This window comes from Leuciscus leuciscus, assembly GCF_965113295.1.
Source record: "Leuciscus leuciscus genome assembly, chromosome: 4".
NCBI classification, from domain to species: domain Eukaryota; kingdom Metazoa; phylum Chordata; class Actinopteri; order Cypriniformes; family Leuciscidae; genus Leuciscus; species Leuciscus leuciscus.
This window is the reverse complement of record NC_138728.1, coordinates 33975733-33991895: the sequence shown is the minus strand read 5'-3', so window position 1 is coordinate 33991895 and position 16163 is coordinate 33975733. Positions and strand designations below refer to the sequence as shown.

Here is a 16163-nt window from a genome sequence, read left to right as displayed (position 1 = left end):
AAATGAACACACACACACAAAAAAAGCATTTTAAGAAATATATTTATTAAGTCTTAACTGCTACATTTTCACAAAGTCAGCATTCACATGTCATTTGAATTTCATAAAGACATTTTTAAACAATTTTATATCTTGGATTTACAAAAAGGTTTTCTTTGGAAATCATGTGAAGAGGTTTTACATCAGTAGCATTTCTCAAATCAATCACTTTGACTCATTTGTTCTTTGGACTGCATAAGCATACAAGTGTGGGTGAAAGTACATTTGTGATATACTCTAAGAAAAACTAAAACAATTTCTTTTTCACATTGTGGAACTATGTGTAAAACTTCACCAAAGAGACGCTCTTCTCTTAAGTCACAGTTTAAAGCAAGTACACAACCAGTTTGAAAAGTCTGACTTAACACACTAACAGAGTGAGAAACATGAACAGTACAATTTGTAATTTTTAAAATGTGAGCCACCACAGTAGTCACGCAATTTACCATCACTTTCGGTTGAATCCACAAAGAGACTTTGCATTTGTTCATTGCCTTGCTTTCTTGCAGTGTCACTTCTGTTTCCAAGGAAGATTTCTGTTGGCTTGATAAAAGAGTGGTTTTCAGCAAAATACTTGGTCATTTTGTACGGGTATCAACTTCCTCAAACATATTTCGTCCTCTTTCAAAATCTTTCATCAAAGTCTGCAATTCATCATTGGGTATAGAGTAACGATTAAGCAGAGATGTGGTTCTCTCTTGCAAACAGTCCAGGGTTTCACAGAGTAGTTCTTTTGTGCATGTGATGCTTCTTTGCACATCGGTCAGGGAACAATTTGAAGAGGAGTCAATTTTTGCAACAAATGCTGCTGCTGCACAGCCTTGGTAGTCAGAAGTGCTGCAACTGGAGCCATCAAAATTAGTCTCTAGAATATCAACAGCAGCAGAGCAAGATGCAGCTGAGAACTTCTCACTCATGCTAGTGTCAGAGTCTTCAGATGGAATTATCCAGGAGGCTGGAGATGCTGGTTCCAGTCTGTAAAAATAAAAGTACATTTTAAAAAAATAATTTTTTTGCAACAGGAATACCGCAAAAGAAGTACCAAAAGTCAGAGCGCTAGGATTTGAACTTGTACTGCCAGATCTGAGAGGTTGTAAGTGCCGACTTGACATTGTGCAGCAAAACTGAAGTAAAGTGTAAAAGTAAATGTCGTAAACATTTGTGTGTCATTTTCTTTGTGTGAATGTCATTTTACACATTTGTGACTATTAATCTACAACTTCCAATTCAAAACACGGATGTTTTGATCATTGTCTGTGTGTGCAAATTGAAAGATTCAGCTTTTCACATCAGAGCTGTGAGTGTAAATTTCAACTTACAAATACGAATGTTAAAATGACAAGTTCTCACATTCAGATTTTCAACCTCTCGAGTTAAGCTACTGATTTAACTCCATAGTTTTGGATCACTGCATTTAATTTGAGAACGTACATACAGAATGAAACATCCAGCATGATAGAGTAAACAGTCACTACTGTGAGCAGCAAAAACAGCCTCCCCTGGGTCTTAATGCCCATTCGGTAATAAATAAAATGAAAACACACAAATAACCTTAAGACACTTGGCCAAAGTGAATTTAAAAATATCTGCAAAAATCTAATATCATAAAAAATTAAAACAGTATAGTTTTTTGCAAATCAGAGTCATATAATTTAATAACAAAGATTTAATAACAATCACAAAGTGCTTGTACAGAAAACTGACAAACAAAAATAAAGCTAACATAAAAACACAATTAAGTTGCTTACCGGCTTAATGTCCAAGAGATAAGCAAGGGCTGACTTTGTACTGCATTTGGCCCACCCTTTGCTCCTTCCTGACGCAGTAGGGGGAAGCAATGTCATAAGAACTCTGTAACATGAATCTGTAGTATGATAGAAAAACACAAAATATGACATTTTTCATGGCTGGTATAATGGCTGACTTTAAACTCTTTGAACTACTAAAACTACTGTCCACTGAAAGAAAAACAACATTTTGACAGAACGAGCAAAGTAGCCTACCTTCAATCTCAATATCAGTAGGCATGACCAGAGGATTTTTCACTGTGGACATCTTTTGCAATTTTGGAACAATATTTCCTTCCCATTTTCGAAGAAAGAGGTCAGCCTTCCCAGGAAACATTTTCCAAACTCAGTGTCAAGCTACAACACAGGATAGAATACACAATAAAAAAATAAAAAAAATGTATATACTATTGACATGTTAATATTAGTTTTCAATTGCTACCATTATGTACCATGCAAATGAAAAAAGAAAGTGTAGATAAATACTGTACTACTTTACATTATCATTTGTAATCATCATCCCACACCATGTTTGAATGGAAATGCCACCTGAACGGTTTCTTACCATGCTCAAAATTGAAAAGCAATATTAATATTTAATGCTTAAGAAAAGTACAATAATACTGGAATCTGTATGCATGACACACAGGTCACTTATGTTACTGAAAAGGGCAGTTACATACCAATGCATGTGATCCACTTCTCTTAATCGACTTAAACAAAACTTGAAACTTGTCCAAGGCTTCCACTTTCTCCTTTAGGTTGTGTTAGGTTTAATGTGTCAATAAATTCATTCAAATCAAAGTTAAATTTTAAAATTCGGTGGTACTCTGCAGCACAGGGGAGGAGACATTTGGAAGCATCAATTATTTCTGCTGCACTCTTGAGATGCTGCAATTTTTTTGCATATCTCCTTCTAAGTAGTACAGCCACTAGTGTTTTCGGAGTGTCCTCCATTTGAAGCTGCAAAAGGGCAAACAAAAACACCAATCATAATGTTAAATATACTGATTAAGCATTGTATTCACATTCATAATGTAAAAGAGTAGTTAACAAGCAGTTAGAATGAACAATATCTATTTACGAAAACATCAAGCTAGCATAATAAACTTCCGAGATAAACCTAAAGCAATCTTTTGTTCTCCGAAAAAAATATTAAAAGAAGTTTGCTGGTACGCGGTTCCGAATTCCGAATCTGTTTGTCTCTCGTATTACAATGCACTCTCAATTTTTTAAAAATCTTTTAAGAGAAGTGCCAATCCCGGGGGTGCGCGAGACAGGTGGGCCAAATGCAGTACAAAGTCAGCCCTTGCTTATCTCTTGGACATTAAGCCGGTAAGCAACTTAATTGTGTTTTTATGTTAACTTTATTTTTGTTTGGTAGAGAAAAGAAAATGAAAAAGATGTTAGAGCATTCTATAAGGAAAGTTACTTTGGGTTAAAATACTTATTTCTCACAAACAATATTGGGAAGTGAACACCATGTAAAACGTAGAAACAAACACAATACTGTCAACAACCTCCTTAGTAGATACTTAACAGCTGTGGCATTGAAATCAGATTGAACATGATTCTCACCATATTTAATAAAAAAATTAAAGGTGCTCTAAGCGATGTCACGCGTTTTTTAGGCCAAAACATGTCACATACAGCAAACATCTCCTCACTATCTGCTAGCTGCCTGTCCCCTGAACACTGTAAAAAACGCAGTCTCTGTAGACAGCCCAGGCTTCACAAACAGCAACAAAAACAGACTGGGCAAACCCGCACCACGAAACAAACTTTTCCAGCCAATAACCGATAAGAAGTATTTGGGGGTGGGGTTTGGGGGTTAGTGCGCTGATGAGGAGGAGGGAGGGTCTAGCTAGCCTCCGTTTTGTTTGACAATACTTTGAACGTCAACAAGTGACGTCACCCAACATCACTTAGAGCAGCTTTAAAACAATTTTATTTTATTTTTTCTCATTTACCAGTATTGCTGAGATCAAATGTTAACGGGTAGGAGTAACACCGTGTCCTAACCAGACGGGATAAGATTCTAGCGACAAATAATGTGTCTCAGTGGTTAAAAAAACAAACAAAAAAACACAGCTAATCAGAAGAGCGCATGTTCGGCAAGCTCCAAGCACTCTCTACGAAATGGATAATTAATCAAATTCATGAATATTACACTTTTTTAAAAAACATTATTAAAAATAGAGTATGGGTGGAACGGTACATGTATTCGTATTGAACCGAAACGGTACGGGCGTCACAGTTTGGTCCATGAATATACACGGAGAATACACGGTATAAAAATAAAAACTCGCGTGCAAATTAATTAATGAAATGGGAGTTCTTTAGGGACACCCAGAGCCATAGAGAGAAAGAGTTGCAACACTCCCATAGACCTCCGTTGTAAAAAATGGCGGCGCTTTTAACCGCCTACTTCCGGGATTTGAAGATCGGATTAGTTCCAAACACAGGGTTCGTACACTTTTTCCAAGGTCAAATTCAAGCACTTTTCAAGCACTCTCCAGGTCCATTTTAAAGCTTTTTCCAGCACCTTACACTACCGTAAATTACATACCAATACATAGTTAAAATTATTATTTAGTGTTTTTATCACATCAAAAGAGATAAACAGCCAAATGTTTCATAATAGCAGAGGGCTGCACGATATTGAAGAAAAATTAGATATGCGATAACTCATTAAATAATGCGATATTCAATATGCGATACGATAATGCTTAGAGTGTGTCAAATTAACTTAAATTATCTTTAAAATATCTTTAAAATGATATAACCTACACATACGTGTTTCACATTATTTTTGTGATAAGAAAATATCCCTACAACTACAAGACAAGCATAAGAAGTGTTATTTTAACATCACTAGGGTTTAGGGGTTGAGGTTATCCTACATTAGGTTTATTTAACAACAGAAACTGATTAATCAAATGCAAAAATAAAACACTGCTTAGTTTTCACTGCATGAATTAAATGCATACTGCATACTGATTCTTATTAAAGCTACAAAAGTTAGCCTATTCAGCCAAAAGCAGCGAGTGATTTTCTTTGTCTTTTGTTCATGACCCCAGTTATTGCAAGCCGTTGCGATATGCAATTATGCATATTGTAATATATACATTTGCAATATTTCGATATATTGTGCAGCCCTAATATTCAAGCCAATCACAAGTTTTATTCTTCAAAATGTATCACTAAGTATATAGCCATATGAATAATATACTTTTCATTATATTAGTGTCCAAATATTGCTTACCAGATAATGTGATTGATAGGCTGTAAAACTTAATTAATTTCAAATATGAAGACTTGAAGAGAAATATTTGACAGGCCTTCCCGTTTTGGGACACATTCTTGATATAGACAAGGTTTGAACAATATCTGAGTGCACAGGCACCTGCCCGATAAATGTATTTCATTGCCAAGATGTCTTGGGCCAAGACATAACGTTAGCTAATACATTTACTGGAATAGAGCAGTGTAAATATTGCATAGGGCCATCCTAAACCTTACAGTAACAGTATACTTCTTATGACACTGACTGATTTCAGTTTTAGCAATCAACGACTGTTGTTATGCACTGGGCTAACGTTTGCAGGTTAATTTCCTCCCAATTTTCTAGCATTGCCTGCTTGCTAGTTAGCTAGCGCGACTTCGCCAGCTGTGAAGGTAGCATCTAATTAGTTCGGTAATGAATCGCTACCACCTTTATAGCAACTTTTATTTAATTGAATTTTTGGGATATACTGTTTGTTTTGTTGTCTTGAGTGAAGCGGCTTGTGAGAACAATGCTGGACCTCTAGGATTGTTATGGCCATCACCAGTCCTGTCTGTTTCATGGATCCCCTGCCCCTGGTTTTTGTTTTTCTTGTTCACACACACTCACACAAGCACACATTTTTGTTGTCTGTCATTGTTTAATAAAAAATATTTTATTTGAAAACCAATTCATTTGTATCAGCCATGTTTAATTGATGTCTCAATAGCTGTAACAGAAGTTACAAGTGTTTTGTTAGTTAATTGCTTAAGTTACTTGGATTGAGTTACAGCTACCTTTTTTACAGTTACCTTACTCTTAATAGGCTGCGATGTCAAGATTGCAATGCTGGAATGTGTGTGTGTGTGTGTGTCTGTCGGAGAGAGCATCTACTTTCAGTTCTGAATGGATCGCTTCCCAAATCATCACTATCTAACATTTGTCTAGTTTTTATTTGTTGACGAAAATGTCAATAGATTTTCGTCATAGTTTTTGTCATTCAAAACTAGTTTTTACAATTTACTTTATCGTCTCGGTTTCGTCTGTGAAAAATGTCGTTGATGAAAATAACGATGAAAATTCGTCAACGAAATTAACACTGTAATGCAGTGGAGGACATAGCTTACAATGTTAGTTCAATGTAAAGGATTTTGGCAAGGCTAACAACACAATTTGCTGATCTTACGTTAGATGAGTAGCCGACAAGCTTACTTTCCAATATAACGTTAATGTTAAACATGTTCACTAACGTTAATTCATCCGCTGGAAAGCTGCAGCCAAGGGCTTTTCAAAGAAGACGCTGCCGTTATCTTGACTGTGATTGGCCAAATGACTCGCCAAAAAGCGACTAGTTTGCACTGCAGGTATGTAATTAAAATGAAGGAAAACAAATATATTGATCTGAAATATAGCAAATTCATTTTAAATTCATTTGGGTACAATTACCAAACATATCTCAAGGTCTTTTTGACTTTATTATAATTTAATTTATAAACTAATTATATAAAACTATTGTCAGTGAGTTGCTTTCAGTACAGCTATAAAAGACAAACAAAATGATTTTCAAAACTCGCACAGACGCTTTTAACATTAAATAAAGCACTTATACAGTTACTATATCTGAAATGTTCATAGTTTCTGTTGTTCCAGTGGCAACATCGCAGTAAAAGTCTGGTTAGGACTAGGGGTGTTGAAATTAATCGTTGCATCGCGATGCGGACATGGACAATTCTGCATAGATGCAGTAATAGACCTTAAAGGACAAGTTCGGTATTTTACACTTAAAGCCCTGTTTACAGATCGTATCTGATGAAATAGAACGGTTAAGATAAAAATTTGGACACATGCTGCTGTCCCGAGAATTTTAGGTTTATTTCGCTTCCCCCCTCCACCCCCACAATGGTTGTCTATATGCACTGGAAGATTCCGTCCTAAAAACACATTAAACTTTCATTTACAAAGACGTGAAACTCACCGAGTGGTCAGGGGTGTTCACTGATATGTTCACTCAAACATCGCTGAAAAAGATGCATTCCAACAGGTTTTATCGTAGTTTTTGTCCAACTCCATTGACTTAATAGGCCGTGCTGTGAGACCGCAGCACCTTTACGGTATTACCAGAGAATGTCTAATAGGAAGAGAATTGGCACTCTCTGCTTACTTCCGGTTTCTGGACTGGCTGCAGTAACACGTCTCTGTCCATGCGGGGGCGCTCACAGGCGAGTGCAGAATGAATGGAGGTCTATGGCGAAAAACCCTCAAAATCCACTTTTCTCAGGATATAATTTTTTGTCTAGTAATTTGAATGTTGTATTCGAAAGGAGATGCAAAGAAATTACACATTGCTGGGTGTTAGATTTTTTAGAGTCACTTATTTGGTTTAAAAAGTCTTTTAAAATGTCAATGACGTCAGAATGCTGACGTCATTAGCAGAATGCTAGCGTGTTATGGGCAACAACAACTCAACCTGTAAGAAATCGAAAATAAATAAGTACTCGTTCATTCAACTTTCGACCTATAACCCATGTTGAACTTGCAAAACCTACAATAAAATCTGAGATTTCTCAACGGCAATCGGGTGAAAGAGACACATTTAGCCGTCTAGCCCCATAGACTCCCATTCAGTCTCCACTCGCCCGCGATCACCTCCAGTGGAATTCTAATGGAACTGCAACCAAAATCGATACAATGGGGCTAATAGGAAGTGCCAAGGCTCTCCGTAGACGGGCTCTGGTATTACTCCGCCGCTTCTTCTTCTGCTTCTTCTGTGTATTCAATGAAATGCCCGTGGTTTGCTTGCAATTGGCAAAGGTGCATTATCGCCACCAACTGGGCTGGAGTGTCTATTATTCAAGCTCTCAATGGAAGAATCACGGGTGTGACGCGTTTGGCAAAATAGGTCCACAAAAGCGAAATAAACCTAAAATTCTCGGGACAGGAGCATGTGTCCAAATTTTAATCTTAACCGTTCTATTTCATCAGATACGATCTGTAAACAGGGCTTTAAGTGTAAAATACCGAACTTGTCCTTTAATCGATTATAGCCTATGACGTCAATCGCATATACGTGTGTCAGTCATGCGAGTTTAAAATGGCGGAAGGAGGCGAAACATAGACGCGAATATTAAAAAAATGCACCTACAAATTTTCAATCTGAGATCTGGGCACATTTTGGTTTTTATGAACGCATTGGTAGGCACGACGAGCTGGACAAGACACATGCGGTATGTAAAACCTGTCACGCTGAAATAAAAAATGTTGGGAATACGACTAACTTAAGAAATCATGTTAGACGTTTTCACCCTGAGATGCTGACGGCTGCTGGTCCCAAGGCCGACCCAGCTTATTCTGTCGTGGAAAACCCCGGGTTTCGTCACATGTTAAAGGGATAGTTCACTTTGAAATACATTTTTGGTATGTTTTAGCTTACCTCAAGGGCATCCAAGATGTAGGTGTCTTTTTTTCCGCAGTAGTTTCAATTTTTATATTTTTAGGTCAAACCGTTCTTGTCTGTCAGTCATATAATGTACATATAATACGAACAGTATTTATATCGTTTTTACCTCTTATACGCAGACATGTCCGAGTGATCTGATCTGACGTGTACGCAGACTGGTGCATAGATATATACACTAGATGTCGCCTTAAAGACATTCGTTCCAATGAACTGCCGTAGACAAGGCGACATCTAGTGTGTATATATCTATGCACCAGTCTGCGTACACGTCAGATCACTCGGACATGGCTGCGTATAAGAGGTAAAAACGATATAAATACTGTTCGTTTTCTCACACAAACCGCTCGTTTCGTGTCTTAGGCCATCAATGTGTACTTACGATGGGGAATTGTTTAATTTGGACGACGGGGAATTGTTTTAATTTGGACTCTGTGCATGCTCTTTGAGACAGTGACCATCGACCTGCATTATATGACTGACAGACAAGAACGGTTTGACCTAAAAATATCAAAATTGAAACCCAAAAATTAATTTCAAAGTGAACTATCCCTTTAAAGACGCTAGAGCCACGATATAAGCTCCCAGCACGCAGCCACTTTACGGAAAAGGTAATACCCGAACTCTACCATGAAACTTTTTCAATTTTAATCAGATATATGTACAATACCTAAATGACTATTTAATGCTAAATCAGATATGTGTACAACAACATTACGATGTCCAGCAATCGATTTAAATAGTAGGCTACATGGGGTTTAATTTGTCATTTAATGAGATGTAGCCTAATATAATGTATTTAACTTCTGTTGCTGTTTGCGGTCAGGGACTATTATTTTCAGCGGAAGGAAGGCTTTTAGTGATTTTACTTCATGAAAGTTGCATAGATACATATTTTTTGGCTTGAATAAATGTATTGTGTAGTAACTGTTTTATAAAAGCAGTAAGGTACTCAAGGCTAGTGTTGGATCATAATTAAATTATCACCTTAATGCTTACATGGTTGAAACCAACAAAAGCACATCCATGTATGACGTAGCGGAAGCGTTTTTGAACGGCAAGATTCTTTCATCTGTAGATTAAATACATTCAGCAAAAAAATTAAATAAAAAATAAAGTACCTGATAGTGAAGTTTGTGGGAGAAGAGACAAGATCTGTAGCAAAATGATGGCCTCTCACGGTGGCTCCATACAAAGACCAGTCGCTGATGGAGGCACCACAGCCAATCAGGACAGAGTTACCACAGCCAATCAGGACAGAGTTACCACAGCCAATCAGGACAGAGTTACCACAGCCAATCAGGACAGAGGCACCACAGCCAATCAGGACAGAGGCACCACAGCCAATCAGGACAGAGGCACCACAGCCAATCAGGACAGAGGCACCACAGCCAAAATGGACAGGAGTTCTGCGCAAGTCAGGTAAAGCAGAATAAAATACATTGTAAATAATCAGTATTAAAACAAAGGGTTAAGTCACTAGTACATGACCTTCCATGGCTTAATGCTTCCATAAATTAAATTTAGGAACTTCATTTTTAATATTCATAATAATTTAACAGAGGTGGAAAGTAACAAACTACAAACACTTTCGGGCCAGGTATTAACAGCCCCTTAGTGGCGAAACAATGTAATCGATAAATGCATTACTCTATATATGCTGATTTACTCTATTTTGATCGCTATCGTAGACATCAGTGTTTATATTTGAACTTTAAACTTTTATCCCAGTACTTCTATGATAATTTGAACTATTGTATCACAGAAATAATGATACTATGAGGTTGAAAAGGCTTTTCAATGCATTCAATCTCATGTCGCTTCAACGCGTCCACTTGAAAGGGATATTACATCACTCAACACTAAAAGATAACGACACATTTCATCCTCTGTTGAAACAAAAGTGGCTAACTTCTGTCAAACTCATCTATAATCAAGGACAAAAATAAAACAATTTAATTTAATTCTCTACTAAGCAATATATTAAAATTAAGCAAAATTAATAAACGCTCTAATCATGAGCACATTGGATTTCCTGCATCTAGCTCAGAATAAATAAATAAAAAACGAATTAATGTCACGTGACCTTAGGCTATATATATACGATGACCGTTATAATTTTCATCAGATGACCTTATTATTTCATCAGTCTACACTACCCTCAGCATTTTGATCAATTTTCCCACAATAATAACCTGTAATTAGCAATTAACTGTATATATATTGTATCTGTTCATTCGCGTTTTTACTACTGTTGTTTTATTCATTATTAGCCGGCTTTAAGTTTGTTTGTAGTTTGTCGTCAGTTCGTCAAATTGTTGGTACGTATGAATTAAGTTTTTGGTATCTTGAAGTTTATTATACATTAATATAACACACAGACACAATAAAGCACAACAAAGCACACAAACAACGTACTAAAAAAAACCGGAAAAGATTAGGGTACGTTTTTTTCTTTTCCTCACAAAACAGAGTGACGACAACACTGAGCGAAAAAAAAAAAAAAGCTGTTCTGATTGGTTTAGACCGGGGCGTCCAAACTCGGCCCTAAATGGCCGCTGACCCGTATAGTGTCAAACTCCAACTTGCCCCAACACAGCTACTAAAAGCTTGATTAGCTGGTTCAGGTGTTTAATTGGGGTTGGAGCTGATTTTTCCAGGACAAAGGCTCAACAGGAGCAAGATTGGACGCCCCTGGTTAGACGATGAGAAAAGTACAAATGTGAAGCGCTGATCTACTTAACACTGGTGTCCGAAACCTTAGTGGACGTTATCGAATGTACAATCACTCCCATTTTGCACACTCAACGGCTGTCCGAAATCGCTTACTCGTTTTCATTCACTCCTCCGAATTAACCGTGTTAAGTGAGCCGTACCGTCCCATGCAGTGGAAAAGCGCCATTAGTGGCCCAATGCAGGGACGAGGTGTGCACGAGGGGGAGAGCGGCCCGATAACACAAGCGTGCACGGATTAAGTTACACAAGCACTACAAATATATTATGGTCATCATGCAAGACACACTATTTGTTAACATGCACGATTAACAGGTCGTGTTTCACATGATTAAGTTACCTTCATGACGATGACACTCATCAACACTATCCGTCGACTCGGACTCCTCTCCTGTCCTGATCCGGAGGCGCGCGCGCGCCCTCACATGAAAGAGTGACATCAGCAGCGAACAGCCAATCACATGCCCTGAAACAAAAAATCCTAATTCACTTCTCGCGAGAGACCAAGCGCTATTCAATACTCTCATCTGAAGATTCGATTGAAGAATATTAAATACATAAATGTATTTAGACAGCAATTAGAAAATATCTTGCTATAACAAAAAAATCTGTCTTATTTATACTCCACAACATAAACTAACTAAAGACACTTAATTTATTTAATAAAAAAATGCAGTAAACGGCAAAATTGTATAACAAGTTAAAATAAATACTTTAAAAAGTTTTTTGCTAGGCGGTTGCTAGGATGTTATGGGTGGTTGCTATGGTGTTGCTAGGGTATTTTTGGGAGGTTGCTAGGGTGTTCTGGGTGGTTGCTAGGTGGTTGCTAGGGTGTCTTTGTCTTAGGGTTGAGATCTGGTGACTGTGGGGGCCATTTTAGTACAGTGAACTCATTGTCATGTTCAAGAAACCAATTTGAAATGATTCGAGCTTTGTGGCATGGTGCATTATCCTGCTGGAAGTAGCCATCAGAGGATGGGTACATGGTGGTCATAAAGGGATGGACATGGTCAGAAACAATGCTCAGGTAGGCCGTGGCATTTAAACGATGCCCAATTGGCACTAAGGGGCCTAAAGTGTGCCAAGAAACATCCCCCACACCATTACACCACCACCACCAGCCTGCACAGTGGTAACAAGGCATGATGGATCCATGTTCTCATTCTGTTTACGCCAAATTCTGACTCTACCATCTCAATGTCTCAACAGAAATCGAGACTCATCAGACCAGGCAACATTTTTCCAGTCTTCAACTGTCCAATTTTGGTGAGCTCGTGCAAATTGTAGCCTCTTTTTCCTATTTGTAGTGGAGATGAGTGGTAGCCGGTGGGGTCTTCTGCTGTTGTAGCCCATCCGCCTCAAGGTTGTGCGTGTTGTGGCTTCACAAATGCTTTGCTGCATACCTCGGTTGTAACGAGTGGTTATTTCAGTCAAAGTTGCTCTTCTATCAGCTTGAATCAGTCGGCCCATTCTCCTCTGACCTCTAGCATCAACAAGGCATTTTCGCCCACAGGACTGCCGCATACTGGATGTTTTTCCCTTTTCACACCATTCTTTGTAAACCCTAGAAATGGTTGTGCGTGAAAATCCCAGTAACTGAGCAGATTGTGAAATACTCAGACCGGCCCGTCTGGCACCAACAACCATGCCACGCTCAAAATTGCTTAAATCACCTTTCTTTCCCATTCTGACATTCAGTTTGGAGTTCAGGAGATTGTCTTGACCAGGACCACACCCCTAAATGCATTGAAGCAACTGCCATGTGATTGGTTGATTAGATAATTGCATTAATGAGAAATTGAACAGGTGTTCCTAATAATCCTTTAGGTGAGTGTATATAGCCGCTCTAGAGAAAACCATGATGTGTAATGGGACACAAAAGAATCCTCGAATCCACATGACCAATGGAAGAGGACGTGTTCCCCTGAGATGAGCATATCATTGGTATAAAAGTAGCTGCACTCCCCTACTAGAATCTCCAAACAAGCTTCAAAAAAGGAAAATATTTATAAATAATATCAGACTTGAAAATAGCAGTGTTTAGAGGTTCTGTTTGCACTTTATAAACTTCAACTACCTCCTCTACAAAAAAATTAATGACTACAGTATTTATTCACAAACACTAATTACAATTACAAAGAGTCAAAAGGGAGATTAGAGGTTAGGAAAAAATGGTTTTGTGGGAGTTGTTTTATAATAGAACAAGTTGAAGGGATGGTGAGGGTGTTATTTTTAGAATGGAAGGTAAAAGGTTGATAAATGTATTGTGTATGTTCTAGGTGTTATGTTGGTAAATTACACGCACCCCCACACTTTATTGTAGATGATACATTTATTGGTGACATAGGTAGTGGGTACAATTGGTACTTCCCTGATAGTGTTTTTTCCCCTTAATATTAATATTTCCCCTTATATTTTCTCTTGTAGTGACAGTTCTTAGGAATGGTGCCCTGGCACACAAAACTGGCTCAGGCTGAGTCAAGATAGACTTGAAGGGCAGCGGAGGCAGAGACCACAGCTGTGAAGGTGAGCTGATCGATGAAACTACAGCTCAGGCAGTGCAATTTAAATATCTAGGAGGTGGTTTCAAAATCTAAAAATCTAGGGATTTGTTACTTTGCAGTCTTACTGTAAATACCTTTAAGCCACACTGATGCTGCTCAGTTCATCACATTTTCATGTACTTTTTCAAGCAAAGATAGCAACCTAATTACATGTTCCCTATATGCACCTTGACATTTTATTGATAAAGACGGCCTACTGTACACATGAAAATACAATTAAATTAAAAAAAATTAAACAAGGGAATGTTTTGTATTCAGCCTTTAGTAATTTATCTCATCTTTAACCAGATCATTCAGGGCTCAGTAGATATCAGAAGACATTTTAATTTTACTTCTGCCTCCCCAGACAAAAAAGGAACAATATAATTTTACAAACATGTGGCATTATAGGTGAAGTAAAAATAACTGCACAATAGTAAGAGTTTGATGACGTTATAGCAGTAGCATGCGATCATGGGAATTTTAAACAAATTCGATATGGCTAGATAGAGATTCGATAATTCACTCATGCAGGGGCTGCAAAAATAAACTGACCCAGTCCTTAAACTGGTAAACACAAATGGTGACTCTTCACGGATGACCGGGACATACTGCATAGATGCAGACATCAAAAGACTAAAGCCCATAATCTGGCTAAAGGAACACAGTTAAAACGTATTTGTTGATGTAGGCTATTTGTTTTTTAAAGCAAAGTCTTAACTGCTTTTCCCTATGTTTTTTCACTCTGTTATAGGCTGCCAGGAAGAGAAGAGAGACTGCGTTTCTATTGTTCCTGTTCCTTTTTAATCCCTTTTCTCCTGAAATAATTTTTTTGTTCTATATTAAAGCGTCTTAACTTTGAATAGTGTCCGTTCATTATACACATTATGTTACACACACAAAATGACCCAGCCGGCACATGACCGACCTTCAACGTTGAAATATGGTTGAAATAATGTCAGTTGTCGTTTCAACGCTGAAACAACGTTGAAATAACGTTTAATGCTAAATGGTTGAAAAAGGTTAACAAAAACACTTCTAAATCAAAGTTGAAATTTTTACAAGATCTGTACGTTGAAACAACGTAATGTTTTCAACAACATAGAACAGAAATATATTCCTTTTAAAGTATTATTATGATCATTAATGATATTTTGATCATAACAGCTCTTCAATGTATATGTAAATATAATTATTATCATTATTAACAATCATTTCAACCTCAAGAGAGCAGCAGAAACTTTGCCTTAACGAGATTTTGTGTGGATTTACAATTTTGCGTGCTTGCCTAAAAGTTTACCATGCATTATTCACATATCACATATTCATAGTTTATGAAAACACAATTTTGACAAATTAATTAAATAACAGACTGCAAATAAAACAATACACGTACACACTTTGCCATTAACGATTGTTATTGGTCGTTTCACCGTTTTACTTTGATCATGATTGGTTAATCTTTCTGTCTTCCAGGAAACTGGCCAATGACAATGTTCGCGCCTATTCTAATGGCGTGTTCACACCAAACGAGACAGGGGTAGCTGCAGCTTGGAGTAATAGGCGTGGCAAGAGGTAGGGGCGTGGCATGAGGTTTCTGATTGGTCAAAGGAGTTTCCTCCTGGCAACTGTGTTGGCCAATCAGCAGTAACCATAGTTATACGTCATTTCCTTTAGACGGAAAGATGATGGCGGTGGTAATTCATGTATGCGATATAATTTGTTGTTCTCTTTGCTTTACATCTTTCAGCTTTGGTAATTATTTAATTGTTGACAGACACATGTTACAGTGAGACGAATTAATGACTGCATTTGCATCTAAGACATCAGAGTCTGCGATTTATATCGATGTCCGTTCTGTGCTCTCAGTGTTTTTAGACCTTGTGAATATCACAAGATACATAGTCATTTGCAAAGCCACAGACTTCGCGCGGTTCGCCATGAACGTAAGTATGAGTTCAGTTGTGATATGCATGCCTGTTACCTTACAGATAACTTGTTAAGGTTATAGATAATCACGTGAATGATATTGTTACGATGTTACGTATCATAATTGGAAACTTATGACAAACATGTTTTGCTTTATATATGAATTTTCCTATTTTAAATTGTGTTTGATGTTTATGATTCTTATAGATTTGATCATCTTTAACTGCCACTTTGACTGCCACATGAACAAGTTAAGCTAATATATTAAATACATTTTTTTGCATTAAAAATTCATTTTTTCTTTTATCTTGTAGGTATCGTTGACTGGAAGTCAGTCAATCCGGATGTGAGGGAGGAATATAGGTTGGAGATTAAGCTCACCAGATGTGATGCCTGTGGATTCCTCTACAAAA

At 37.5% G+C, this 16163-nt stretch overlaps 1 long non-coding RNA gene across 1 annotated transcript; it reads right to left on the bottom strand.

The window, feature by feature from the left end:
• Positions 1 to 878: 878 nt before the first annotated feature.
• Positions 879 to 2952, bottom strand: LOC309497495. Its single transcript, XR_014205570.1, has 3 exons — positions 2043 to 2952; positions 1788 to 1903; positions 879 to 1014 (listed from the first exon to the last, which is right to left on the bottom strand). It is a non-coding gene; the product is annotated as an uncharacterized lncRNA (long non-coding RNA).
• Between the last annotated feature and the right edge of the window lie 13211 nt (positions 2953 to 16163).